This window comes from Lissotriton vulgaris, chromosome 8 (assembly GCF_964263255.1).
Source record: "Lissotriton vulgaris chromosome 8, aLisVul1.2, whole genome shotgun sequence".
NCBI lineage: Eukaryota > Metazoa > Chordata > Amphibia > Caudata > Salamandridae > Lissotriton > Lissotriton vulgaris.
This window is the reverse complement of record NC_141696.1, coordinates 563,594,437-563,622,431: the sequence shown is the minus strand read 5'-3', so window position 1 is coordinate 563,622,431 and position 27,995 is coordinate 563,594,437. Positions and strand designations below refer to the sequence as shown.

The 27,995-nt window shown below is 49.4% G+C and overlaps 1 protein-coding gene across 1 annotated transcript in view; it reads left to right on the top strand.

The window, feature by feature from the left end:
* CLYBL (citramalyl-CoA lyase) overlaps positions 1–27,995 on the top strand; it is a 2,598,854-nt gene that overhangs the window by 701,620 nt on the left and 1,869,239 nt on the right. The gene's annotated exons all lie outside the window — the stretch shown is intronic.

The window sequence follows — 27,995 nt, the reverse complement described above, 5'->3', positions numbered from 1 at the left end:
TTTCCATATTTTCGGTGGCAGAGGGTCAAGGGGGGAACCGGAAGTGATGCCCTGTGCGACTGTTTCAAATTCTATTTGAGAAATAAGAGGGAAAGCCAGCAGTTTGGTCGTGGGAAAACAGGTTGGCCTCAGATAATCCGGGTTAGTGGAGATGATTTCGGGGAGGGTGGAGAGAGTGGGGGACGGGGGTGTTGCCAGGTTATTAATGATGGTCTCAATTTTATCAGTGAAAAACTGAGCAAGATTGTCGCAGAGGGACTGAGAGGGGGGGATGGAGTTTTTGACGCAGTCGGGGTGTAAGATATTGTCCAAAATCTGGAATATGCTTTTTGTACTGTTGGCTGCATTGGTGATGGTGGAACAATAGTAGTTCGCTTTACTCTCTGCTATAGCGGACTTGTAGTCACGGAGTGCCTTCTTCCAGAGGGTTTTATTGTTGTTACAGTATCCGTTTCTCCACTTTCTCTCAGCTAGTTTGCAGGCTGATTTAAGGGTTTTCAAAGAGTCGTTATACCAGGGAGCCGGGGCTCTACCTTTCGGTTTACAAAGCTTGAGAGGGGCAGCAGTGTCCGCAAGAGAAATGATTCTAGAGCTAAAGGACCTGTAGTTGTCTTCCACTGAGCTGGTAATAGCGAAACTGTCTTCCACCTCAAAGGTTCCGGTGGAGGTACTGAGTTTTTCAAGCGCTTTCCAGTTTCGGTACGAGAATTGTGGGGGTGGGTGGGATTTGATTTTGCTTGTTGTAGCATTCTTAATGTAGAATTTGACGAGCGAGTGGTCTGTCCAACTCATGGGCAAAATGTCGCCTACTTGGGTTAGACCTGGACTCGAGAAGATAAGATCGAGTCGGTTGCCTGCGGAGTGAGTGGGGTCCTTTACCAGTTGTTGGAGGCCTACATTATCACAGGACAGCCGAAGGTTGTCTAGTCCTGCATCAAGACTGCCGTTTGGCCAGAGGTTAAAATCTCCTAGAAGTATAAGGTTACTATGAGTAGTTGCCATGTTGGTAATCGTCGTGAGGAGGGCTTGCTGTTGCGGGATAGAAAAGGCCCCAGGCGGGCGGTAGCAGACGATTGCCGTGAAGGTTTCGCCTTGATGGCGGTTTATAGACAGCCCAAGGAGCTCAGTTCCAGGGGTCGGGTCTAAGTCTAGGATGTGCGTTTGCCACGAGGCTTTGAAGATGACACCAACTCCGCCACCGCGGCCTTTAGGTCTGGGGAGGTGGAGGATGTTAAAATTTAGCGGACAAGCAGCTGCTAGGTCTGTCTCACAGTTTGCGTGTGTCCAAGTCTCAGTTAGAAAGAGTACATCTAGATGGTGAGACTCGATAAGCAGATTAATTTCAGTAGCGTGTTTAGGTAAAGATCTTACGTTCAAGAGGCCTCCTACGGTTAAGTTCCGTTGTAGGATGTCAGTTAGTGGGAAGGCCGATTCTTCGAGGGAGAGCTTACCTTCATGCGCATACCCCCGTAGGGCGAGAAAAGCATCCCGAGTGGAGCCAGGGGATGAGGGGCTGTGCCGGGCAGGGTTTGTGGCGCTAGGCGCGTCCTCGTCGCGGACGAGCGCAGACGAGCTTGCCTTAAGCGCGCCTTCGGCGCGCAGTCGTCGCGCCCGCTGCGCTCGTCCGCTGCGCTTCCTGCCAAGGCACATAGTTATATGTTGATTGGCCGGGCGTTGGAGGGGGCGTGGCCAACCGAGGTGGGCGTGTCTCGTGGCTCGCCACGCCGTCCATCTGTGGGTGGATGTTTATTCATGTTGTGTGTATGGTGTGTCCTAGAAGGACTCTGTGTTGGTTATAAGATGGATGAGTTGCTGCAGCCTCCCCAGACAATGTAAGTGTATTACCTTCATTCCAGAGCTGGAGAGCATAGGCCAAGAAGCAAAAGTGTGGACAGATCTAAACCAGGCTGCCCTTATAAATTCAATGTGACCAATGTAACTAGTGATTGCATATTAGTCCTTCCTGAGCACAATTATTTGGTTGAATGTAGGTGAACGGGGTGAGTCGTCAGATTTACTTGTTGGTGCCTGATAAATGTCTAGGGAGGCCCTGGGCCTTTTGTTTTACACTAAGTGCCCATTCAGGGAGAATGATAACAACCAGATGTAGCGCTACACACACAGTGAGTTAAGGTTATGGGTACTCCTGCTTGCAGCCAGCATTATCACTACCTGCTGTGAGAGCCATCACCCAATTGTCTGCACTGCAGAAGGAAGAGTAAATTCTGAAAAGGAACCACCCCAACCAGTTTTCCGACCTGCAGACTGTGGATCCACGTCCTCGGTCTAAACACACATATGCATAAATGAGTGATCTAAACTTTCATACTTGGTGCAGTTACAAGCTACTTCACTGACCAAATGGGAAGGTATTCAATAGAACACTCAGAAAGGTACTGTGGGCTGGTATTGTTGATAGCCTCTCTGAGGCGAGTGGACATTGTCTGAACTTCACTTCTTTTCTGGAGAAGCTGTGAGCCTGCCTGAGACCTGGGAGCTTGTCTTCCTGTCTCCTTGCATGGGAGAAGAAGAGCGCCTTGTCCTTCAGAAGTTGTCTGCCCGAAGAGATAATGGGCAGCTGCTGAGTCTACAAGAGGAGAGGCCCAGAAGAGGCAATTTACCCATGAGATGTGCCAGAGCTGGCCTTGCTGAACCTAAAGGGCACCTGACCGCCCAGTTCAATCAAAGATCATTTTTATCATCAAGAATGTTCACCAGAGCACTGGCTGCTGTGACTTCCACAGAGGAAGCCGATGGGCTTGTCTTGACTTTACCTTCACCGTGCCTGAAGACTGCATCTCAGTACCCTGGTGGAGGGAGCAGATGACCCACTGCAAGAACTGGAACATTGTGTCCTTCGCTAAGCCACACATGGCGAGATGGATTTAGTCCTGCCACGATGAGCCCTGGCACGGTGAGCTTCCCTGTGCACCCGTCCTGAAGCACAAATACATTTATGCACTTGTACAACCCAAGTGTGCACAAATGCAACCTATCAGGTAATGGCAACACCTGTGAACATTGACAGCAAAATTGTGGAACAGAACTGCTTGGTGAGACTTTTTATTAATACCGCAACCCTCATAACAGAATTACTTCATCTTTAAACTACAGGTTAACCGAAGGATAACCGTCTGCAAGAAAACTGCTCCATTTTAGCCATAGTGAGCTTGCACCTGCGCTTCCTGTTTTCCTTTGTAAAAAAAACTGTAGGTTCCATAGTGATCATCCCATTAGTGCTGTTGCCTACTTTATGCACCATATTACGTTTTGGCGTTATTAAGGTTTCTCTTTTAAAAAAGAAAAATACTGAGCTTGTTAATACATGTTTGTGTCTGTTGATTGATACTTGATTTCTGAGTCTATAGACACCACATGCCTCCCTGAGATGGCGTTTACAGTAAGGTTGTATTTGGCCAAATTTGCAGGGCCACAGTAGGACGGGCCCCAGGAGATCAGTGGTGCATGGCCCATCCTCCCAGGATTCGGTTCTGACGTCTTTCTATTTATCCTGACGAAAAAGAAGTGTCTGTTTTTTTCACTTCTTTGCCATGCCTCTTTGCCTTAGTACATACTTAACTCAGTTACTTGCACCGTCATAGTTACACAGATATCAAATAGGAAGTAATACAAAGCATTTAATGAGCAACCGTCATGTTATGTTTAAAATTCTGATCCTAACTCAGTTGTGGGACTAACAATCCTTCATACTGAATGGATTTGAGTGTGGAACGGGAAAACTGAAGAAGCAGCAGGATAATTTCCCACTTTTATGGCTTCTAGGCACTATTGCTAAGTTTGTGATTTGGTGGACAGTTATAGGAGAGGGCAGATTTGGGAAGGTATTCCCGGCGGGAAAGCAAGACGGGAGCACAGTAAAGAAGTGGAAGGGGCAATCAAACCTGCACAGTCATGAGAGGCAGTGGTCCACGTCCGAGGGTCTAGTGTAGAGTCTTGTCCTTCCAGAGTAAATTGCCATTTCTGTGCTAACCAGCACCACCTAGTATCATGCATATTTAAGAAGTAGGCAGGCATTCTTTTTACCCAGTGGGCGCAAGAAAACCCTGGCTTGATAAGTATTAGGAGTGAAGCTATTAGACAGCTATAGAAACAGATGAAGCTGACTTTAATCCTTGTTCTATGAGTGCTGATTTTGCAGGTAAAGTGTAATGATAGCTGGCTCATGAAAGGAAAGATAATCTTATTTGATGTCTGTGGAAGCATTTGATAAACAATGTGACAAAATAAAGATGTATTAGGGAGCATCAGAAATTCAAATGGAGTTATTAAGTGAACACTAATAGGTTCATTAAGGTGCCATCCCAGATTCCTGTAGTACAATAATAGACTATACAGCTGAGGAACAAAAAATAATAAAAAGAATTGCTGGCGGCCATCATTGTTTGGCCTCCGTGCTGGCCCAGATGAGTTAAGCTTAGGAAGAGCTAATAAATAAAGAGTCTTGAGTTTCCTTATCTCCTAAAAACCTTTATAGGATAATTTAGAAACATTAATGCTGATCCAGCCAAGGAGGTGCCTGCGTGAGAGTCAGAAAGACCTTCTAGTTGCAGGCGAGAAAAATAAGAGCCAAGAGTTAAAATGTATTAACATGATCGTTCTGGAACGGTTTTAGGAAACCCAGTATCCTGTCATACCAGAGATGCAAAAGGTACCCTTTACAGGAAGCACACCTTAGAAAAACGGACTAAAATAGCACGAAAATGGATGGGCCATTTGTGCTCATCCTCATACTCATCATTCTCAATGTGTGCGGCATTTAGGTTCAAATTGTTATATCTTTTAGGACAATGTGTGCGTGGGGGTGTGGCGGACCGGAATACCAAGCGCGGAGGCCGTATATAGTGGGCAATGTTTGATTTATTTCCGTACGTTTGCTCACAACAGGGTGATTATCAAGAGTCAATGTTCCAGAAATGAAAGGCACAGCTCCACGGGTGGAAGAAGGGTCCAAGTCCGGTAACGTTGTCAGCGGGCTCTCCGGGTCTTCTGATCTTGGGGAGGTCCTCGGAGGTACCGGGAGGAAAACAAAGAAAAGAAAGGAGCCGTTAGTCCTGCCGGACTTCTCTCGTCGGATCCCTGTTACCAGCACCGGGGAGGGTGTGGGGTAAGAAGACGAAAGTGAGGAGGGGACGGTAGGGTCGGGGTAGGGACAGACACAAGCTGGGTATCGAGAAGCAGTAGGGGTGTTGGGTGGTGGGACGTGAGGATTAGAGGGTTTATTTACAAAGTGGAGGAGTGCTTCACAATATTTACACAGTGCTACGAGTGACGACGTGAGCCTAAAGGGGTAGTTCAACTATACAGACAGGAGTTATTTACACTGCACCTAATGTGCTATCGGAGGGGTTCCGTTTCACTCACCCGCTCCGCCGCAACTCTCCAAGTTGAGTTGCGGCCGCTCCCCAGCAACCTCCGGTGGACTCCACCAATCTTCGGACCAGTCCTCTTCCTCTTCGGTCGTCCTCTCCTTCGCCGCTCCGGTCGGGGTCTCCTGCCACAAGTTCAATCCGACGCCGGACTGTTTCCTGGTTCCGATATTTCTAGTGTCCGGATCACGTGAGGGGGAGGTACTTCCGGGGTCAGGAGGTAGTGCTTCCGTGTTTCCGCCGTTCCGGATTGGGTCCTGGAACAGAGGACAGAGGGTTGGACATTTGGTGGGTTGGGTTGCTACTATGGGCGCTCTGGCCGGGTTCTCTGTCGTACGGGAAGGACTGCAATACCGTGGTGTATGACGGGTATGTGAGGACGCCGTATCACATCCCCTTCCCCTAGCTGTCTTTCTAGTACGGGTTTGGGCCATGGGATAACGGGAGAGGTAATCGGCATTGCCCTGTTCAGTCCCTTTACGGTGCAATGTCCGAAATCTGTATGGTTGCAGGGCTAAGAACCACCGGAGGACCCGATCGTTATGTCCTTTATTACGGGCCATCCACTCCAGAGGGGCGTGGTCCGTATAGATGACAAACTCTCTCCCTTCCAGATAATACCTTAGGCTTTCCACCGCCCATTTAATGGCCAAAGCTTCCTTCTCTACAACAGCATAGCTGGTTTCACGGGGAAACAGTTTACCGCTCAGGTACAAAATGGGGTTCTCGTTCCCATGTTCGTCTTTCTGCGAAAGGACCGCCCCTAGACCCTGGTCCGAGGCGTCTGTCTGTAGGAGGAAGGTCCGTGAATAATCCGGACTGACCAATACAGGTTTGGAGGTTAATGCTGCTTTGAGTCGAGAGAAGGCTAACAGTAGAACAGGGTTGGGATTCTTTAGGAGGGTTTCTGTTTTTGTGGACTTCCTTAAGAGATCAGTGAGGGGAGCTGCAGTCTGGGAAAAATTGGGTATGAACCTACGGTAATATCCTAGTAGGCCTAAGAAAGCCCGGAGGTCCTTTCGGGACTGGGGGAATGGAATGGATTGAATGGCCTCAACCTTCTTGGCCTGTGGACGTATCACTCCCTCACCTAAGAGGTAACCCAAGTACTTCACCGATGTAGCCGCTAAAGTGGTCTTTGCAGGATTGATGGTGAACCCAAAAGAGCCCAATGACCCAACAACTTTGCTGAGGTGATCGAGGTGTTCTGCCCAACTATTGCTATAGATAACAATATCGTCGAGGTAGGCCCCGGCATACCCTGAGTGTGGTCTTAGTACTCGGTTCATCGCCCTTTGGAAGGTGGCGGGTGCCCCGTGTAACCCAAAAGGTAACACCGTGAATTGAAATAAGCCGTCTGGGGTAGAAAAGGCAGTCTTCTTTCGGTCCTGTGCTCTTAGTGGGATCTGCCAGTAGCCTTTGCAGAGGTCTAACGTGGATATGTATCGGGCTTTCCCTATGCTCTCGACCATCTCATCGACCCGCGGAAGGGGATAAGTGTCGAAGGTAGATATTTTATTTACCTCTCTGAAATCTATGCAAAACCTGACGGACCCGTCAGGTTTAGGCACTAGAACTATGGGGGAATTCCATTCACTGATGGAAGGCTCAATGATCCCCATACCCAACATTAGTTCGGTTTCTTGTCGGATCACGTTCCTACGGGCTTCAGGGACCCTGTAGGGTCGTAGCCGTACAATCTTTCCGGGCTCTGTGTGTATGCTGTGTTCTGTGATTGTCGTGTGACCTGGTGAGGAGGAAAACACTCTCTGTAGGGGTTGTAAGGCCTCCCGGAGACTCTGTCTCTGTTCTCCGGTCATTTCGGGGTCGAAACATGATTCAAATAAGAGAGGGGTTGGCATATCGGTGGTGGATAGGACGGGTCGGGGTCCCTCCCATTTTTTTAGAAGGTTGATATGGTACACCTGTGTGGTACCTCGAACAGGGTCGAGTTCCACTTCGTAGGTGACCGGAGTCACTTGGCGAAGAATCGCATAGGGTCCTTGCCACTGCCCTAACAGTTTGTGGTCTGATGATGGCCTCATCAGAAGAACTAGATCCCCATTATTAAAGGAGCGAGGCTTGGTACCCTTATCATATTGCCGTTTCTGGCTGGCTTGTGCGTTCTCCATGTTCTGGCGGACAATATCACGCAGCTGTGCGAGATGGGTTTTTAGGTTTTCGACATATTCTGGCAGGGGTCGGGTTCTGTCAGGTTCGGCCTCCCATGCTTCTTGGGCCATGTCAAGAAGGGTGCGGGGTGGTCGACCGTACAGCAACTCATACGGAGAATATCCTGTGCTACTCTGAGTTTTGCAGCGAATGGCAAACAAGGCCAACGGCAGCATCTCATCCCACCTCTTTGCCTCTAAGGCCAACATTTTCTTCAGTGTTAACTTCAGGGTGGCATTGTATCGCTCTACCAGCCCGTCTGTCTGGGGGTGGTAGGCGGAAGTGCGGATCTGTTTTATGCCTAGGTTTGAACATACTTGTTTCATTAGGGATGAAACGAACGGAGTGCCTTGATCCGTAAGGATCTCTCTGGGAAACCCTACTCGCGAGAATATGGAGATGAGGGCTTTAGCTATGGTCTGCGTTGTGGGTTGGCGTAAGGGCACTGCCTCAGGGAAGCGGGTGGCGTAGTCCGCCAAAACCAGGGCATATCGGCAGCCACTGCGGGAGGGAAGTAAGGGGCCTATGATGTCCATTCCCACCCGGGTGAAGGGGATGTCAATGAGGGGTAGAGGGAGTAAGGGAGCTCTGGGAGGACGATATCTACTGTTCCTCTGACATACCGGGCACTCTCTACAATATTGTCTGACCTCTTGATGTACTCCTGGCCAATAAAACTTTTCCAGGATGGACAGACTGGTTTTTTCGTCGCTGAAGTGACCCCCTAGGAGATGGCTGTGGGCAAGAAAGAGTACCTTCTCTCTAAAGGGTCCGGGGATCAATAGCTGGGGTGGTTGGTTTGGGTTCCCTTTTCTATACAGTAGTCCGTTCTTTTTAAAGAAATAGGGACATACGTGAAGGGGGTCTTCCTGGTCTAAGGCCCTTCCCCAGGCCTCTTGTAGGATAGGATCTTCTTGTTGCGACGCCCGGAATTCCCTATCCGTTTGCCAGGGATGGACATCAGGAACCACCGGGTAGGCGGTGGTGTGGTTTCGCTTCTCTTTTCTCTTCTGGTTACGGGATTTCCGGGGTTTGGTCGGATCTTCAGCAAGCGGTTGTTCCCCGGAAAAGGGTGCTTCTTCCCACCAGTGGTTCAGGGAGTCTGTAGTGTCCTGCACTAATTTAGGGAGACCAGCATAGTCACTCCCTAGGATCACTTGCTCAGGAAGGTTCGGTATCAGACCCACAGTGAGTTCAGTTCCGGGATCAGCTGGGTGCCGTACTCGCACCTGGGTGGTTGGGTACTTTTTAGTGTCTCCGTGTACACACTGGATGGCGACGGTTCCTGTGGGTGATCTTGGTGGGGTCGGTAGGTCCTGGGGCCGTAGAACGCTCTGGCGACAGCCCGTGTCAGCCAAAGCCAGGAGTGGATGTCCGTCTACATACACGGGACAACGGAACGGTGGGGGCTTCTTTCCGGGTGTTGTACACACATAGTTCTGTACCAGGCCTATCTCCATGGGTTCGTCTTTCTGTGGACATACACGTGCTATATGTCCATAGCCGCCGCAGTTGTAACACTGTGGACCCGGATTGGGTGGTCTGTATATGAGCGGTGGTGGCAGCAGGGAAGGCGGCTCCGCTTTCCGTGGAGGGGGGGGTCGGTGGGGTCTGACTGTATTTATATGCGCTCGGTGGGGATGTTCGTCTCTGCCCCTGGGTGTTTCTTGAGCTCGACTGTATGCACTCGCGATCTCTACCGCGCTGTCGAGGGTGAGACGTGCATGTTGTCGTATCCATTTTTGAGTGGCCGGATGTAGGGATGCCAGGAATTGCTCCAAATACACTTTTGCTAGGATATCGTCTTTGGTGGAGGTGTCAGGACGTAACCAGCGATTGGCGAGATCTTTAATCCGGAAGGACAGAGCCCTAGGGGTTTCTTGTGGCCCTTCCTTGGCTTGGCGTAGCTTCACTCTATAGGTCTCGTCATCTATGCCTAGCCTTTCGAGGATACACTTCTTGATGTCATCATAGGGTGTGTTGCCCTGTATATTGGCTTGCTGATACGCCGCTTGGAGGTCTCCGGTCAGTAGCGGCCCCAAATATTGCCCCCATCGATCTGCTGGCCAGGAGGCGGCCTGCGCTAGTCTTTCAAAGTTCGTAAAAAAGTAGTCCGGATCGTTGCCAGGAACATACTTTTGTAAGACCACTGATGGGAGGGAGGTTATGGGTCGTTGTTGCTGCTGGCCGAGGACGTTCCTTAATTTACCCATGGCCTGGTCGTGGGCATCCCCTTGGCCCTTGAGGACGTCATACAGTTGCCCCCTGTCTTCCTCAGCGGTTTTCAAAAACTTCTCCATTAGCTTTCCCAACATCTCTTGGGACTCAGCCATTTTCTGTACGACGGCCTCCATGCCTCCGGATCCCACTTCTGACACCAACTGTGTGCGTGGGGGTGTGGCGGACCAGAATACCAAGCGCGGAGGCCGTATATAGTGGGCAATGTTTGATTTATTTCCGTACGTTTGCTCACAACAGGGTGATTATCAAGAGTCAATGTTCCAGAAATGAAAGGCACAGCTCCACGGGTGGAAGAAGGGTCCAGGTCCGGTAACGTTGTCAGCGGGCTCTCCGGGTCTTCTGATCTTGGGGAGGTCCTCGGAGGTACCGGGAGGAAAACAAAGAAAAGAAAGGAGCCGTTAGTCCTGCCGGACTTCTCTCGTCGGATCCCTGTTACCAGCACCGGGGAGGGTGTGGGGTAAGAAGACGAAAGTGAGGAGGGGACGGTAGGGTCGGGGTAGGGACAGACACAAGCTGGGTATCGAGAAGCAGTAGGGGTGTTGGGTGGTGGGACGTGAGGATTAGAGGGTTTATTTACAAAGTGGAGGAGTGCTTCACAATATTTACACAGTGCTACGAGTGACGACGTGAGCCTAAAGGGGTAGTTCAACTATACAGACAGGAGTTATTTACACTGCACCTAATGTGCTATCGGAGGGGTTCCGTTTCACTCACCCGCTCCGCCGCAACTCTCCAAGTTGAGTTGCGGCCGCTCCCCAGCAACCTCCGGTGGACTCCACCAATCTTCGGACCAGTCCTCTTCCTCTTCGGTCGTCCTCTCCTTCGCCGCTCCGGTCGGGGTCTCCTGCCACAAGCTCAATCCGACGCCGGACTGTTTCCTGGTTCCGATATTTCTAGTGTCCGGATCACGTGAGGGGGAGGTACTTCCGGGGTCAGGAGGTAGTGCTTCTGTGTTTCCGCCGTTCCGGATTGGGTCCTGGAACAGAGGACAGAGGGTTGGACATTTGGTGGGTTGGGTTGCTACTATGGACGCTCTGGCCGGGTTCTCTGTCGTACGGGAAGGACTGCAATACCGTGGTGTATGACGGGTATGTGAGGACGCCGTATCACAGGCAATAGTTATACAGAATGACCAGAGGGTCAACATGGTGGAACTTTGGTTGGGGACCCCTATTATAATGGCGGTCAATTTCAGTTGGGCCTACTATGGGATGGAGGATATACATCCTCCAAAGAGAGATTTTGAAACAATTATTTGAGCTGACAAAAAAGGTAATAATGTAGACACCTGGCAAGCACATCATCCAGAGGAACGAGGTTTCCCTACAGTAAAATCATTTTTGTATTAAGCAGTAAGGTATATTATTTATCTAATTTTGCACTACTCCCTCTGTGCTTAACACATGCCCAGCATTTAGACCTAGTATCCCCCATGTGGAGGTTGAAGGATGTTATCTTTCAAGAGGAGAAGTTCAGGGCACTTTTGTGTGTTGATCAGCCTCAGTACTTTGACACTAATTGGCACTCCTCAACCACGAAAGCAGATGAGCGAGGCACAGTGATGTGGTGGTGAAGGAATATACACGAGTAGAACATATAACATATGTTATGACTGCACACTGTTGGAGTTGGGTTTTGGAGCTAGAGCCCAAGATGACTAAATTAGAAGAGAATCTGTCATGTTCTCAAACCACCCTTTTGAAAATTGCTGAACAAAAGCGATTATTGGGGACATTATATTTTACACTACATAGATACTCCCACACATAATTCTGACAGACACTACATAGAAAGGGGGATATATAGGGGAAAATGTGGGCATGACTTGAATAGAGAGATGCTTAGTGGCACGATATTGAGAGTTCTTGATCTGACAAGTATAACCCATACTACTCGTTTTTTTGGGGGGGGGTGGGGTTATTTTTTTACTACTCGTAGATATTATTACATCTTTTGACTTATAGGTTGAGGAGTTATATTCCAAACGGTTTGAGACGAACATGGGAGGAACTGTCAAATATATGACAAAGGCTTGATTACCATTTCTGCCCCTCAATTTGAGTTTGAATTTGACAAATAACGTGCAGAGGAAAATTGGGGAACTCCCTGAGGGAGATGCAAACCAGGAAGACACAAAGGCTAGATGGCCTTTTGGCTAACTTTTTTTGATGCTGCCACCCCCTTTTAAAAAAGGAATTTATGCAAGTTTGGAAGAAGGCTGAGGAAATGGATTGACTGTCGAATTCTGTGGAAGAGGCTGTAACAGGTATAAAGCCTGGTGGAAACTAAACATCTTACAGACGTTATCAGTGATTAGTACTAATATTAAAATCATAGGTAACGCCCTGTATCAAGAAGTTTCTTCAAAGTAATGCTGTTGTTAGTCCACTTGGACCAATCCGGCTTTATATAGGTAAGATAGCACAGAAACTAACCTACAATGGTTGCCTCATGTCAAACACTATTTGGAAATGGAAGAAAATGATTACGCTGTGGTTTTCTTGTTAAAGAAAAACATTTGACTTTGTGGTGTAGAGGTTGAGAGTGAAGATGAATGGAATAAATCTCACAATACTGTGAACTGAGATGCAGCACCACCAAGGATGCTCACTATCACTGCTCCTATTTTCACTAGTGATGGAATCATTGGCATGCATGCTCTCTTTGGATCTGTCTCCATCACAAATACTATCACATTACCTAAATGACACACCAGTTTACTTGGTCTGTGCCACACCCTTTTCACTTATTGGAAGAACATGTCGAACTGTCAGTTCTTCAGACAAATTGGGCTAAGTGATGTATTTTTCCACAGGGTTCACTGGCTAACTGTGCAAAGAAAGTGATTTACTGGGCTTGGGGATTCTGTGGCAACCCAGAGACATGAAATATATGGAAATCCCCAGAACACATATAGAAAGGCAAAGCATAGTCCTGAATATCGCTAAGGTAATGGAAGTAATGCTCAAGTCCATGGAGTATCCTGGCATTGTCAGTAATGGGTCGAAAGGCATTAATAACAATATTATCCAATGTCTGTACATGTTCCAGGGAGTGATGAATTTACTACCGTATGTGATATTGAAAGAATTCAACTCTATGCTAATTTCCCTGATATGGGCTAATGCCCAGCTGAGACTTAAATTAACAACTCTTAAGCTTACATATGAACAAGGCATTCTGGCGGTGCTGTATATAAAAATGATCTTGTGTCACAACTACAGCACTTACTATAATGACTATGCACTCTGCCCAACAGCAAGTGCTCCCTGTTGACTGGCTGCTGTGGGAGAAATCTCCAGACTGCTTTTTACATGTCCCGATGAAAGAAGGGGCCAGAGGTTCCACATCTGATACCTTTAATGTCCCTTATATGGCATAGGTTTGTGGCCCGACTTATCAATTCTTGGTATATGCCTAGATGATAGAAGATGCAAGACACTTCTGGGCAGGTTTCCAATGTAGCCCACTGGAAACCAACACATAGGCGTTCCTGTTGTCAGTTTCTGTTAGTTTAGAATTATATGCGGGGGTGTTTACAGTGTTTACCACAGTGTTTACCAGTGCTTAGGAAACTCCTAAAAATCTGTTGTTTTCAGTGCTTAATTTTTTGTGCATTAAAAATCCAAGCGACTGTGTTATTCAAGTGCATGCAAATATTTGTTTTCTTCCTTCCCTCTTTAATTGTTCTTGTTCATGCTCCTTGCTCCCTTTGCTCTGCCTTCTTTTAATTACAATTTCCTGTACATTTTCACTATTTCTCCCATCTCCCTGCCTTTCTTGTTCCCCAGCCTTCAGACTCCCCTCAAGTGCAGGCTAATCCCAGAACATATCAGGATGTGCATAGCTAGAGATATAGGTGTAACTGTGAATTATTTGATTGCAGCAGATACATGTTAAATGTCAGCATTCAACTCAACTTGCTGGTGCTCTTTTCTTCATTCAAATGCCATTTAAGAGCTGAAAGAAATGTACATGAAGTGTATCTTGTGGGTGTAAAGAAGCTCTTATATAAATATGACAGAGGCTCTTTGGTGGTTAAGGCAAGTCGATTTATTGAAATATAATTGCACACAGAGCGCCGAGCGTGTTGACTGCACACAGCTCCGGCGACCGACTGATCGCGCTCGAGGACGCGCGATGCCTAAGATGGCCGCCATTCACGTCACGTCATCACGTGACGTGAAACAACTAGAGCGGCGACTCTACATATCTCCCCTTTTTTTTCCAACCAAGTAACTTAGTCTGTGGTGGCTTCAGAGCCCATCACCCATCTCAGTCCCGAAACCTGGAGGGCCTCACTATCAATCGCCCACCTCTGGTGCACCTTACCGGAGTGGATGTTTCTTCCGGTCCCCCTTGGGTCAGGGACTCCCCCCTCCTTGCCTTTGTGGACCAACGATCATTCTCTGTCCACCGGTTCTCTTCCCTCTCGACTCATCCAGCCTGCACATGGGGATTCTCCGTCTTCTTGTTCCACCCCTGGTTCCGTGCTTTCCATTTCTCCTTCCTGAATGTTTGTATCGTTTCCCGAAGTGCACTGGTCCATCTCGTCGGGTTCCCGCGCCTCTGGAGCCCATTGTAAAATTTTGGTAAATCGAGCCATGCGATCCTGGGACCATACGTTCCAGTCATCCAGCCTGGCTGCTCGGCCAAGGACCTCTTTGACTTGGAGAGGTCTGCTGTATTTACTATCCCCTTTCCGTTGAAGTGTGGCCAGTATGACTCTTACCCATTCTCCTTCTTCCAACTGCGTGTCCTTTACATTCCTTCTCTTATTGTAATGTTCCGAATATATTCTCTGGGCCCTTTCAAGATTTGCTTGTACGACCGCTGGGGACCACTTGCTGGTCACCGTCTTCTCTTTCCACGCCACATTGTCCTTGGTGAACGGGTCTCTGCCTCTTAGAATCTGGAAAGGACTGTACCCCGTCCCAGTGGGGGTGATGCGAAACGCCTAGATCATGTGCAACAGTTCCTTTTCCCAGTCCTTCCCCATCATGATGGCTGCTTGGATGGAGCCCATTAAGACCCTATTGAATCGTTCAACTTGTCAGTTCCCTGTGGGATGGTATATGGAAGTGTGTTTGGAACAGACTCCATTCCTCTCCATTTATTTTAACCATTTGTCAGAAATAAATTGTGGTCCATTGTCACTTCGTATGGATTTGGGGATGCCTTCCCTGAGGAAGGTGGCAGTGAGAAACTTTAGTATAGTGTCCATGTCCATTTCTTCGTTGACATGTATTTCTGGCCACTTGGAGTATTTGTCCACCAGGACATATAGATACTTAGTGGTTCCTTGCTCGTCCAGGATGGGTCCCAATATATCGATGGAAAGTTCTTCCCATGGGTTCCTCGGCGTGTCGAATTTTCCTATGGACGGCCTCTATGGTTTCATGGTCTTATCTGCCTGCTGACATTGGTTACACTCCCTTACGTGTCTCTCTGTTTGCATGTCCATGCCTGGCCACCAGTAACCCCGTTTGGCTCTCAATTTGATCTTTCCAATTCCTAAGTGGCCTTCGTGTAGTATAGCTAGTAGTCTAGGGATGAGTCCTTCTGGTGGTACTACTTTGTCCCCTCGGTACATAAAGACTCCCTTGTCTCTCCATGAGAGCTCCTCTCTTACTTCGAAATACTTCCTCATGTCTCCACTCAGGTGTTTCTTTTCCGGCCATCCTCCTGTGATGTACCCCTTCACCTCCTGGAGGTTCTTGTCTGCCTGGTATGCATCCTTCCATTCTAGGTTGCTTATCATCTTCTCCGGGTCTTCCATCAATGCCACCATTTCATCCCGTTCTTCCTTCTCTTCTCCTGCTGACTCTATAGCTGCTGCCCTGCTTATGGTCGGATAGGACATCGTTCCCCCGGCCCTCAGAACACCAACGGCAACGTAGTCAATGCACTACCAAGACGAGGCATCGACACTCCATTGACCGCTACTGTTCTCAACATATGGGACACCGCTCCCCTGGCCACCAGAACCCCTGCTACAAAGTAGTCCCTGTACTTCCAAGGCGCTGAAACCCGATCGGACCCTGCAGTTCCATATACACTAACATAGGACATCGTACCAAAGAAAACTTTCGGTGGCATATACACGGACCCTGGAGTCCTACCACAAGAGTGCGGATACTCAGTTCCTGAAATTCAGGTAGAGTCCCTCAATCGTGCTGTCAGCCACATCTGAAGGCGGGCGCTTCAACCGTTTTAGATAGGACGAGCCCCAACTCGGGCGGTTATATCACAATTCCAGGCAGGCAATTGTTGTCAATTTTAGTCCTGATGATGATCCTGTATAATTAGAGCATAAGGGATTGAAACGCCGACTGATATAGTGCTTTCACAACCTAACCATTGAGTTTTATTTTAGTTGTGCTTAGCGCTGTCTGGCAAACACTTAAATTTTTACTTTTAAAAGTGGCCAGCACTGCTCTTTCTTTGCCTGTGAAATCCTTGTTCTATTTTCTTCTTATTCTCTCTTATGTGTTGTGTGTCCTTCATGAGAAAGGTACAGGACTGTGCCTAAAACCATTTATACAAGTGTTTATTCATAGTGTCTAATAAATACCCTGTCCAGCTGGACAGAGGGCAAATATAGCTTCCTATCATGGCCTATATTTCATTCTCATTTTTAAATTTTGGTAAGCTAAGGACCCTTGTCTTCTAAAGCCCCGCTTAGATAGTCAGCGACTTTATTTCTGCTACCCGGGATGTACATTACAGCATACCGATACTCCAGTAGTTTGAGAGTCATTTTCGCTATTCTCGGGGTGGCATTCGCATGCCCACTGGATGTGAGGACTCGTACCAATGGCTTGTGGTCTGTTCTTAGCTGGAATCTTGTACCCCATAGGAACTGGCGAAATCTCCCCATGGCCCAAACCACTGCCAACATCTCCTTTAGAAAACACTAAACTTTTTTCAGTGTCTGTCAGGGTCCTGGACGCAAAACTAAGGGTCTCCATTGTTCCTCCACCCCTGTCTTGCATAAGGACTGCGCCGAGTCCTTTGTCGCTGGCATCAGTTGTTACCACTGTTCGCCCCTGTGGGTCATACCCTTGGAGGGGTATGGCTTGTGTTACCTCTCTCTTGACGTCTTCAAACTCCCTCTGAGTTTCTTCTGTCCATTCAAACGTCGTTTTCTCTCTTGTCAACAACCGCATGTGGTGGGTTTTGGAAGCAAAATGCTGTATGAATTTGCTATAGTACTCTGCCATGCCTAGGAAGGACCTGACTTCCTCCTTGCTAGCGGGTGGTGGAGCGTCGCATATCGCTCTTACGTTCTCCTTCTTCGGCGTGATCCCTAGTTCACTGATTTCGTGCCCCAGGTAGGTGACGGATGTCATGCCTAGGTGGCATTTCTCCCACTTGGCAGTCAGCCCCTTGTCTTCCAGCACCCTCAGTACTTTGGCCAACTTTGCATCGTCGTCCCGTTGGTCACCCCCATGACCAAAATGTCATCTTGGAAGTACTGGACTCCTTCCATGTCCTTAAAGAGCCGGTGCATCACCTTTGGAAGACCGCCGCTGCCGATGCCAAACCAAAGGGCATCCTACAGAATTGGTAGCATCCAAAGGGGGTGATAAATGATGTCAGCCTCCTGCTCTCCGGGTGTAACGCTATCTGGTGGTACGCCGACGTCAGGTCTATGATGGAGTACCATTTCTTTCCTTTGGTCCTCGCCAGCATTTCCTCTATACGGGGCAGCGGGAACTTCTCCACTACAATGTTTTTGTTAAGTTCGCTCAGGTCCACGCACTGCCGGACCTTGCCGTTAGGTTTCATCACCACCACCAGGGGGGCCAGCCACTCCGCACATGTGATTGGTTCAATAATGCCGTTTCCTTCCAAGTCGCGCAGCTCTTTTTGCACCGCCTCCCTCACGGCTATCCTTTTAATGGCACCTATTCTCTTATGGATTAGGACTTGGACCAATAATAACTTAGGTCTAAACCATAAAATACTGTTGGACTGCTTAAAACTGGAAAAATCCAAAAACATTGCTTGGCTGTCATATATCCATAGGTGCTCTCTGGAATTAGGACGCCCTGAGATATTTACTGCCCCCTTGGGTCTGAAGAAATCTGACTTAGATTGGGTCAAGCTCAATTTCCCCAAATTGAAGACCCTGGAGAGAGAGGATCAGCAACTTATTAAGCCTACGGTTAGAGCCCATTACATGAGTATTACTTGCTTAGATATTCAGCCGTACCTTGCTATAGTGAATATCCCTTTTCATAGATGGCTTCTAGTAAAATTCCGTTTCAACCAGATCTATATGGTTCTGAGTGATAGCCAGGGTTGGTATAAGCAGGAGGATGCACCTGTGTGTAATTGTGATAATTTTTCACTGCAGGATAACATGCACCTAATGCTGTTTTGCTATTTTTATAACATGCCCAGACAGAAGTATTTGGTACCCTTATTAAAGGATAAAGCTTTTCTTCAGGCAAAACCAGCTCTGTTGTATCTCCAACTGTTGGACTCACCTTTGGTCATGTTCAGCGTGGCAAACTATCTTGTTGCTGCGGTGAGGATTAGGAGGAGGCGATTGAAAATATAATATGGGGGTACTCTTTGGAAGATGAAATGTGTTCTTTGTATCTGTAATTTTGTCTAACAATTACCTTCTCTCTTTTAGCTGTTTTTAAATTGTTTTTAAATTGTGTATATAAATGATATTTTTGTATATAACTTCTATGATATCAAATTGCCCTTTTTTATTGACTGTAGTATGCTTTTATGATTTTTAACTAAATCGAATAAAGTGGTTTTTGACTTGACTTGACTTGACTATCAGTACATTCCTTACTTTATGTGCCACTGGTGTAGCATCCGTCTTGAGGATGATCTTATGCGAAAACTTCTCCAGTTTCCCGACTCTTCCACCGAATACCTTGGAAAAGTCTCTTTCCATTTCGCCATATCTGGTCACGGTTCAGGTTCCGTCAATAGTACCTGCACTGCTCCGCCAGGGTCCAGCTTGATGCCCAAGTCTCCTTGGTCCATCCAACCCAATACCGATGGGCCTTTCTCCGTCACATATAGTTTGTACTCTGCATTGCGTCCTCTGAACTCAAATATTAGTAGTCTATAACCTGCAATGGGGATGCGATTTCCCAGGTACGTGACCGGTCTGATGTCCGGTGGTTCTAGGTGCGGACCTAGATGGTGCATGAACTTCTCTGTCCATACTGTTCTTTGTACCAACGTGTATGGTGAGCCTGAGTCCGCCATGATACTTATCATTACGCCACCTATTAACATGTCCAGCACTGGTTTGTTCGATCTCCTGGTGCCTGCACTCAGTACTTGTTCCTCGATGCACAGCACTTCGTCCTCTTCCACATGGCATCTTCCTTCCCCCTCTTCCTGTTCTGTGTCGACAAATTTCACTGTGTTGCGAGCCATTTTCCTCCGGCAGACCTTTTCATAATGTCCCATCACTCCACAGAACATGCATTTGGCCCGGAAGGCTGCACACCTTTTGTGATTCGCCTCATGGGCCCAACTGCCACACCGGTAGCACGACGTCTTACTTCCTTTCATCTGCCTCCCTGGCGGTCCTGGTTTTCCTTGCCACTTGTTGGGTCCCTTGTAGATCGGACCCGTGTTCCTGTTCCCGGCCTTTGGCTCTTCATCCTCTATTCTGTTGACCATGGGCTTTGCCGCCATTTCTCTTTTCGCCGCGTCCGCACATCGTCGTGCTAACTCTGCCTTTTTCACCATCGCGATCGCCTCATTCAATGTGGCAGCTCCACCTGACCATAGTTTGTCCTGTACTGATTTCATCGTCGTATGCATTACTATTTGGTCTCTGATGAAGTCATCATGGAGCTCACCAAACTGGCACGTGGACGCCAACTTTTTTAATGCCGCCACATACTCGTCGATAGATTCGCCCTGTTCTTGCTTCCGCTGTTGGAAATTATATCGATCTATCGACACACACACCGCCGGTCGGTAATGTTCATCAAGTTCTTCCAAGGCGTGCGCATACACATCGTCTTCCCCTGCTTGTCTCTGCTTGGGTACCAGGTTCTTGAATACTCTGATACCCTCCGGGCCCAAGTTGTGTAGCAAGATTCTCCTTTTCCTGATGCTGGTGAAGGTCTCTTCATTCTCGTCCTCCAGGACTTCTATGTAATTCGTGATGTATTTCTTCCAGCCCTCCCACTTCATTAGGGGCTCACCTGGTTTTGGTAGGAATGGGACCGGTGCCGTCGCCGAGGACGATTGGGCGCACTTGGTTGCCCGCCTGTTTGGCTCGACGTTCTGAGTCTTGGGGCTGCCTGGTGCGCTGTTCTCCTCACCTTCACGTGGTTGGGTTTGGTTGTCTCCCACTTCACCACTCTCTAAGGAACTTGGATCCACCAGCGCTACTGATCGGCTGATTGCTCCTGTAAGATTTGGCTCCTGTGCTGCCTTGCCGTCCCTGTAGCCCGTGGCAGGAGGTGGTGGTGGCCTTAGTACCTCAGATCGTGGTCTGATGTCTGTTTGTACAGGGTTCAACTGCTTCTGCCGCGCTCTGTGTGCTCTTCTGCGTGTCTCCCCTTCCCCAGTGGTGATGCTCGCCGGTAGGCCACTAAGCTCTATGGAAGTGCCGGGGGGAGATGGTCAAGGTTCGTTTTACTTTTCCTTTTCTTTCTTCCTGCTCCACTTCGTGGGTCTTCGTCAATGTCGTTTACCCCTCGTCGCAATTGTAAAGAAGCTCTTATATAAATATGACAGAGGCTCTTTGGTGGTTGAGGCAAGTCGATTTATTTAAATATAATTGCACACAGAGCGCCGAGCGTGTTGACTGCACACAGCTCCGGCGCCCGACTGATCGCGCTCGAGGACGCGCGATGCCTAAGATGGCTGCCATTCACGTCACGAGATCACGTGATGTGAAACAACTAGAGCAGCGACTCTACAGTGGGTACTCTGCTGTTGTAAGCCAGGGTTAACTTCAACATCTCAAGAAAAGTATGGGCTAATAGAATCTGGATTATAGAGATCCTCAAGCATGATGTTCTTGCTCAAGAACAGACAATACGTATTCTATATTGGTGGTGTAAAGTGAAAAACAGATGTTCAGGGGCCTCCTTGTGATAAAAGGACAGTATGCAACGCTCATGGAAAGGGTCAAGTGCCTTGACTATAACGAATACATAAATAAGCAACACTCTGGTGAAGACTGTGGTTTGAGAGCTCCTGACGTGACGCAACGCAACGTGGAGGAGGAGCCGCAGCCGCTCCTCGCCGAATTCCATCTGTAGCCGCTTGCAGCCGATAAGCCGTAAGCTATCAGCAATTAGAAAACTGCTGTTCTGTAGTAGGGGATCTCTGTGTATAGTCATAATCTAGTGAATAGTCCCGCCCATGTGCGTGGACCCCGGAGCAATCAAAAATAATCTCTTAAAGTGTCGAAAAAATGCAGAACTGCACAGACACGTAAGAGAGAATTTAAAGACATATAATGCAGCCTATAAACAGGCTACACTGTCCAGTACTTCAACTAGAAATTCCACCAAAAATCCACAAAACAGCAAAGCCTTTCCAGATTTTCCTTGCCTTCAGCAAAACCCCCTCTGGAATGATAGAGAGGAAGACATGGACAGACAAGCCCCATAGGCTGCCATTATGTGGCTCAGAACAGGATACTGTGCCTTTAAGAGAACTTTCCAGAACTTCACAGTATCCCAGAATGCCCTGCAGGTCCCTCTTACTTTCAGTTCTTTTTTCCGGCTCCTGCTAGCAGGACCCTGGAGCATTGAGCTCTCCCTTTTTGGGACTTATTTGGTGTTTTTTCACTATTTTTCACAGAATTAGTACTTTATTGTACTGTGGGGCCTTTCTTCTTGGTTTTCTCACTCTGTTTTTTGTCAAATATGCCTGCATTATTCGACAAATGCCCGGAGTGCTCCAGGAAAAAGGCCTGGTCAGACCACCATGAGGTGTGTATCCTCTGCCTTCCAGCTTCCCATGTTCCAGAGGAGTGTGTTATCTGCCAAGGCTTCTCTGGAAGGACCCTGAGGGAAAGGAAGAAGATCAGACTTCAGGGTCTCGAGGAGAGAAGACTGAAGGCACAAGGTGGGTCTGAAGGGGCTTCTTCTGCCCATGCTGAGGCCTCTGGGGGGCTCCCCAGGGGCAGGAAGACCAGCAAACGTCTCCATTCTCCGCCTGGGTCCATTGCGCCCACTACGGCGTTGAGAGGAATGACTGCGGTCTGTTCCCCATCGTCGGAGACGAGACGACGTCGACGCTCGGCGTCGAGGGATATCACAAGACCTTCGAAGTCCCCGGTGACTGTTTCATCGTCATCCTCGTCGACGTCGAGCGATCAGCGTAGACGAGCCAGGCGTCGGCGCTCGCCGTCGAGGCGATACCGCCGGTCGCTGTCGGCGAAGAGGAGGCGGACGTTGTCGTTGAGGTCCTTAACGTCAAGGTTGCCGTCGAGGCCCAAGTCGCCGTCGAGGCCCAGGAGGTCGCTGTCGAGGCACAGGAGGCCGCCGTCGAGGCACAGGAGGTCGCCGTTGAGGCGCATGAGGTCGCCGTCGAGGCGCCGAGGTTCGACGTCAAGGCGCAAAAGGTCGCCGTCGAAGCACAGAAGGTCGCCGTCGAGGCGCAGAAGGCGTTCGGCGCCGAGGAAGAGACGCTCGACGTCCAGGGGCCGACGCTCGCCGTATGGTCGCCATTCTTCTACGCCGAAAAGTGGTGGAAGGAGACCTGACGCCGTGGGAGGTTCGCCTACGTCCCAGGCTGGAAGAGAAGGGGGTTCGCCTCACTCGGTGTATTCCGAGGTGTATACCCCGTCGGGGAAGGTGACTCCCCCTCCTCCGTTACCGAGGGGTCCACCTCCGAGGATGCCTACTACGCCTCCGTTGTATTCACCGCAACCTGGGTTAGGGTTGCGTGAGAAGCCACCTCCGGTTCCACCGAGGTCGACTTCGTTACCTAAGCTTCCGACGCCTCCCAAGGGTACACCTAGACCGAAGGCTCTGTCCAAACCCAAGTCACCCGTTCCTGTGGACCCGGTTGATCGTCCTCGGCCGAGGAGGTCCCGTTCACGCTCCGGACGGAGAGGAAGATCAAGGAGTCGTCATAGATCCTCCACCAGATCAAGGCGTCGCCATAGGAGGCGGGGGTCTAGGTCCCGCACGGACATTTCCAGGACCCGTTCCTACACGCCGACCTTATCGGACTCCCCTGAAACCAGGATTTCGCCAGTGGACGACATTGCCACATTCCAGGAGGTACTCCTGAGGGGAGCTGCGAAGTTGGGTATCACGGTGACGGCTCCAACACCTACGACGTCCGTGATATTCGAGACGCTTCACAAGAAGCACTTGTCTCGCCCTCTTCTGCCTCTGGTGCCTGGATTGAAGGAACCTGCGGAGGAGCTGTTCCTCACGCCAGCGGTAAGGAAGGCCGCGCCGTCCCGGCTTCTAAAGAAGTACAGGGCCCCGGATTCGGACCCTGCCTTCCTGGGAGTGGATGCGGTACCGGATTCAGTGATAGTGACGGCGGCAAGGAAATTGCATTCTACCTCCCCGTCATCCACAGTGCCGCCAGATAAAGAGAGTCGATGGATCGACTTAGCGGGCAGGAAAGCATGTGGGACCGCTTCCGCAGCCATGAAGGCTGCCAGCGATACAGCTCTGCTGGGCCATTACGACCGGGCACTGTGGGACTCCCTGCAACAGTTTGTGGAACTGCTACCGAAAGACAAGAGGGAGGACTTCCAGGAGATCCTCAAGGAAGGGATGCTGGTATCGAACCAGGTGATCAGTGCAGCGGCGGACGCCTCCCTTTTGGCCGCACATGGTTACTGCCATGGAATCAATCAGCAGCGGCATGCCTGGCTACGGCTCACGTCACTCAAGCCGGAGGCCCAGCAGCGGGTGGCCAATCTGCCCTTTTCCGGGGAGACCCTATTCGAAAACACGCAGATGATGAGATGGCCCGCATGAAGGCGGAGACCCTGACGGCTGTGGGCTTGGAGAAGAACAAAGAGAAGAAATCCTTCAGGCCTTTCCAGAGGCGCTACGGCGCACAGGGAAGAGGACGGGGGCAGTCTTCGGGACAGCAGTAGCAACAGCAGCAGCAGTTCCGGAGACCCTTCCAGAAACGTCAGAAGGGTAGAGGGGGACAACAGTCCTCTACCGTGAACAAGGGCCCGGCCGGGTCTCGACCCTGAGCGGTTACTTCCCCTTCATCCGTTACCCGCTCCTGTGGGGGGAAGCGTTCAATTTTTTCTGGCAGAGTGGAGAAAAATTACTCAGGACAAGTGGGTGCTGAATATTGTTTGCAATGGATACAGTCTTCGGTTCATCAGCCCTCCTCCAGCGATCCCTCCGGTCAGCTCGAAGTATCAACTGCGCGAGCTCCAGGTGGAGGCCGATATCCTGTTAAGGAAAAGGGCGATAGAAGACGTACCTCTGTCTCAAAGAGGAAGAGGTCTGTACTCCCGGTTCTTTCTGGTTCACAAGAAGGACAAGAACGAGTTCAGGCCCATTCTGGACTTGCGGCAGGCAACCAAGTGGATTCGCAGAGAAAAGTTTCGCATGCTGTCGTTGCATCAGATTTATCCTCAGTTGCAACAGGGGGACTGGCTTTGTGCCATAGACCTACAGGATGCGTACTTCCATGTGCCCATCGCGTACAAACACAGGAAGTTTCTGCGATTTCAAGTCGGCACCAACCATTATCAATACACAGTGCTGCCATTCGGGCTGAAATCTGCGCCCAGAACATTCTCGAAGTGCATGGCAGTGGTAGCGGCACACCTCAGGAAGAACAAGCTGTTTGTCTAACCGTACCTGGACGATTGGTTGATCAAGCAGACTTCCAGAAGACGTGCGTTCTCTTGAACAAGTTGGGGTTGCACATCAACATGTCCAAGTCTGTCCCGGTCCAGTGCATTCAATACTTGGGAGCCACCATCAATACGCTGTCAGCAAGCGTGTCTCCTTCGGAGGAGCGATGGCGATCGATCCTTCGGAAGGCTCAGGCTCTTATGACCGCTCCATCTACAACAGTGAGGACGGTGTCTTCTCTACTGGGGTCGATGGCCTCTTGTATCTTCCTCACTCCTCATGCACGACTACACATGAGGCCTCTGCAGGAGTGCTTGGAGGACCAATGGGACCAGAGGAAAGGATCTTGGGATGACAAGATACGACTGTCTCTGCATGCTCTTCAGTCTCTGAAGTGGAGGTGTTCAGCGGAGAATCTCCTCAGAGGGGTTCCCTTCCACAAGGACATTCCTACTCAGACTATCGTGACGGATGCTTCCAAGGCTGGGGAGCGCATTCGGGAGACTTACAGATTCAAGGAACGTGGTCTCAGATGGAGTCCACGTATCACATCAATTTCCTGGAGCTCAGAGCTGTTCACTTGGCACTGAAGGCTTTTCATCCGTCCTTCCAAACCAACTCTCTGCTTGTACAGACGGACGATACGACCACGATGTATTACCTCAACAAGCAGGGGGGGTCGAGATCGCGCACCCTGTCTCGGGAGGCGCAGAGGATCTGGCGCTGGCTTCTGGCCAGAGGATTGACGATAACGGCTACCCATCTACCAGGTGTGCAGAATGTTCAGGCAGACGCACTGACCAGACTGATTCAGGAAAACCACGAATGGGTCATAAACGACGACGTACTAGGAGAAGTTTTCGAAAGGTGGGAGACTCCAGACGTAGATCTGTTCGCCACCGCCGAAAACAGCAAATGCCGAGACTTCGCCTCCAGGTACTACCAGCAAGGGACGCTAGGGAATGCACTCTGGATCAACTGGTCGAACAGCTTTGTCTACGCTTTTCCGCCCATTCCCCTGATTCCAGCGGTGCTCATCAAGCTGTCCCGGTCCAGGGCACGGATGATCCTGATTGCCCCGGAATGGCCCAGACAGTGGTGGTTCACGGACCTTCTACACCGGTCTCTCCTTCCACACATACGGTTGCCGTGCAGGCCGGACCTTTTCACGAAGTTCGGGGGCAGATGTTGCACCCCAACCTCTCGTCCTTGAGTTTGGCGGCATGGCTCCTGAGATAGTGCAATATGGCCATTTGAATCTGCCCGAAGATTGCATGGACATACTGAAGGAGTCTAAGAGACCTTCCACTCGGACTTCCTATGCTTACAAGTGGAAGAGGTTTTGTATCTGGTGTGTGTCCAGGAACTTTGACCCAACGACGTGCAAGGAAGATGTCATCCTTCCTTACCTTCTGCATTTAGCGCGGTCTGGCCTTAATGTTCATTCCATTAAGGTTCATCTCGCTGCATTGACTGCCTACAGGAAAAGCCCTTCACAGACTTCCTTCTTCCAGATCCCTGTAATCAAAGACTTTTTGGAAGGCTTGAAGAAAGTGTTCCCTCCTGTCAGGCTTCCTTCGCCTTCATGGGAATTGAATATGGTGCTGTCCAGTTTGATGAAGGAGCCTATCGAACTCATTCATAAGGCTTCGTTGCATCACCTGTCCTAGAAGGCGGCGTTCCTCGTGGCCATTACATCGGCCCGCAGGATGAGTGAAATTCAAGCGTTGTGTTGTAATGAACCTTATACTGTATTTCATGCTTCTAAGGTTGTTATGCGTACTCACCCTAAATTTCTTCCCAAGGTTATTTCTGACTTTCATGTCAACCAGACTATAACTTTGCCTACGTTTTTTCAGAACCCTTCATCTCCAGCGGAAAGGTCTCTACATTCCCTGGATGTTAGGAGGGTGTTGAAATTTTATCTGGATAAGACCAAAGGTATTCGTAGGTCAGTCCAATTGTTTATCAATTATGGATCGGTCAGGACGGGTCTTGCGACCTCTAAGCAGTCCATCTCTAGGTGGATTGTGTCCTGCATACAACTGTGTTACCAGAAAGCTAATAAGACCTTAGGAGGTAAGCCTAAGGCTCATTCCACCAGGGGCAAAGCTGCCACGGCAGCCTTGCTCCGTAATGTGCCGATTGCAGAAATTTGCAAGGCCGCCACTTGGAAGTCGATTCATACCTTTGCTAAGCATTACGGTCTGGACACTGATGCCAGGGCGGATGCTCAGGTTGGACAGGCTTCGCTGCGGAATTTGTTCGCACAATAGTGGTGTTGATTTCTTTTGTTCACCGCCGCTTTGGTGTGGGGATGGGCTTGCCATTCTATTCACTAGATTATGACTATACACAGAGATCCCCTACTACAGAAGGAGAAGTTTCTTTTCTGTAACTCCAGTTCTGTAATAGGGGTATCTCTGTTATAGTCATAAGCGCCCGCCCTCCTCCCCGGTGGAGACAGATATTCATGTAAGGAATGCTAGAGGTCTGGCGTGTTACGCCTTCAAAAAGAACTGAAAGTAAGAGGGACCTGCAGGGTATTCTGGGATACTGTGAAGTTCTCTTAAAGGCACAGTATCCTGTTCTGAGCCACATAATGGCAGCCTATGGGGCTTGTCTGTCCATGTCTTCCTCTCTATCATTCCAGAGGGGTTTTTGCTGAAGGCAAGGAAAATCTGGACAGGCTTTGCTGTTTTGTGGATTTTTGGTGGAATTTCTAGTTGAAGTACTGGACAGTGTAGCCTGTTTATAGGCTGCATTATATGTCTTTAAATTCTCTCTTAAGTGTCTGTGCAGTTCTTTCGGCACTTTAAGAGATTATTTTTGATTGCTCCGGGGTCCACGCACATGGGCGGGACTATTCACTAGATTATGACTATAACAGAGATACCCCTACTACAGAACTGGAGTTACAGAAAAGAAACTACTCCATATTTGCCAAAAAACAGCCAGCGCGAGCCGCTGACGCTGAGGGCTGCCATTACCGTTGCTGCCGTTTCCGTTGTTGCTTCCAGCCGGCAGTCAAGATCCCTTAAGGTGCTGGTTTCCAGAGTGTGAAGTCCAGTGGGCGCAGAACGAAGTGCGGTAGTGCAGTTGGCGGCGGATGCATGTGCGGTGGGCAAGGAGAACACATATTTCAATCACCAAAATCACCTTAAGCGAGTTAAAGAAAAGAGCAGTCTGGCAGAGCTGCGTTGAACTGCAGAGTAGATCGAAGGTGGACTGAAGGTGGATTGAAGGACTGGACTGAGAGGCCTGAAGCGGAGCGGAGCAGTGCAGTGAGGTGGAGTGGTGGAGGGGGGCTGACGGGCTTGGAAACATAGATATTGTAAAAGCCTGTTGCCCCCCCCCCCCCCCCCCGCCCCCCTTGTGGCTTCACCCT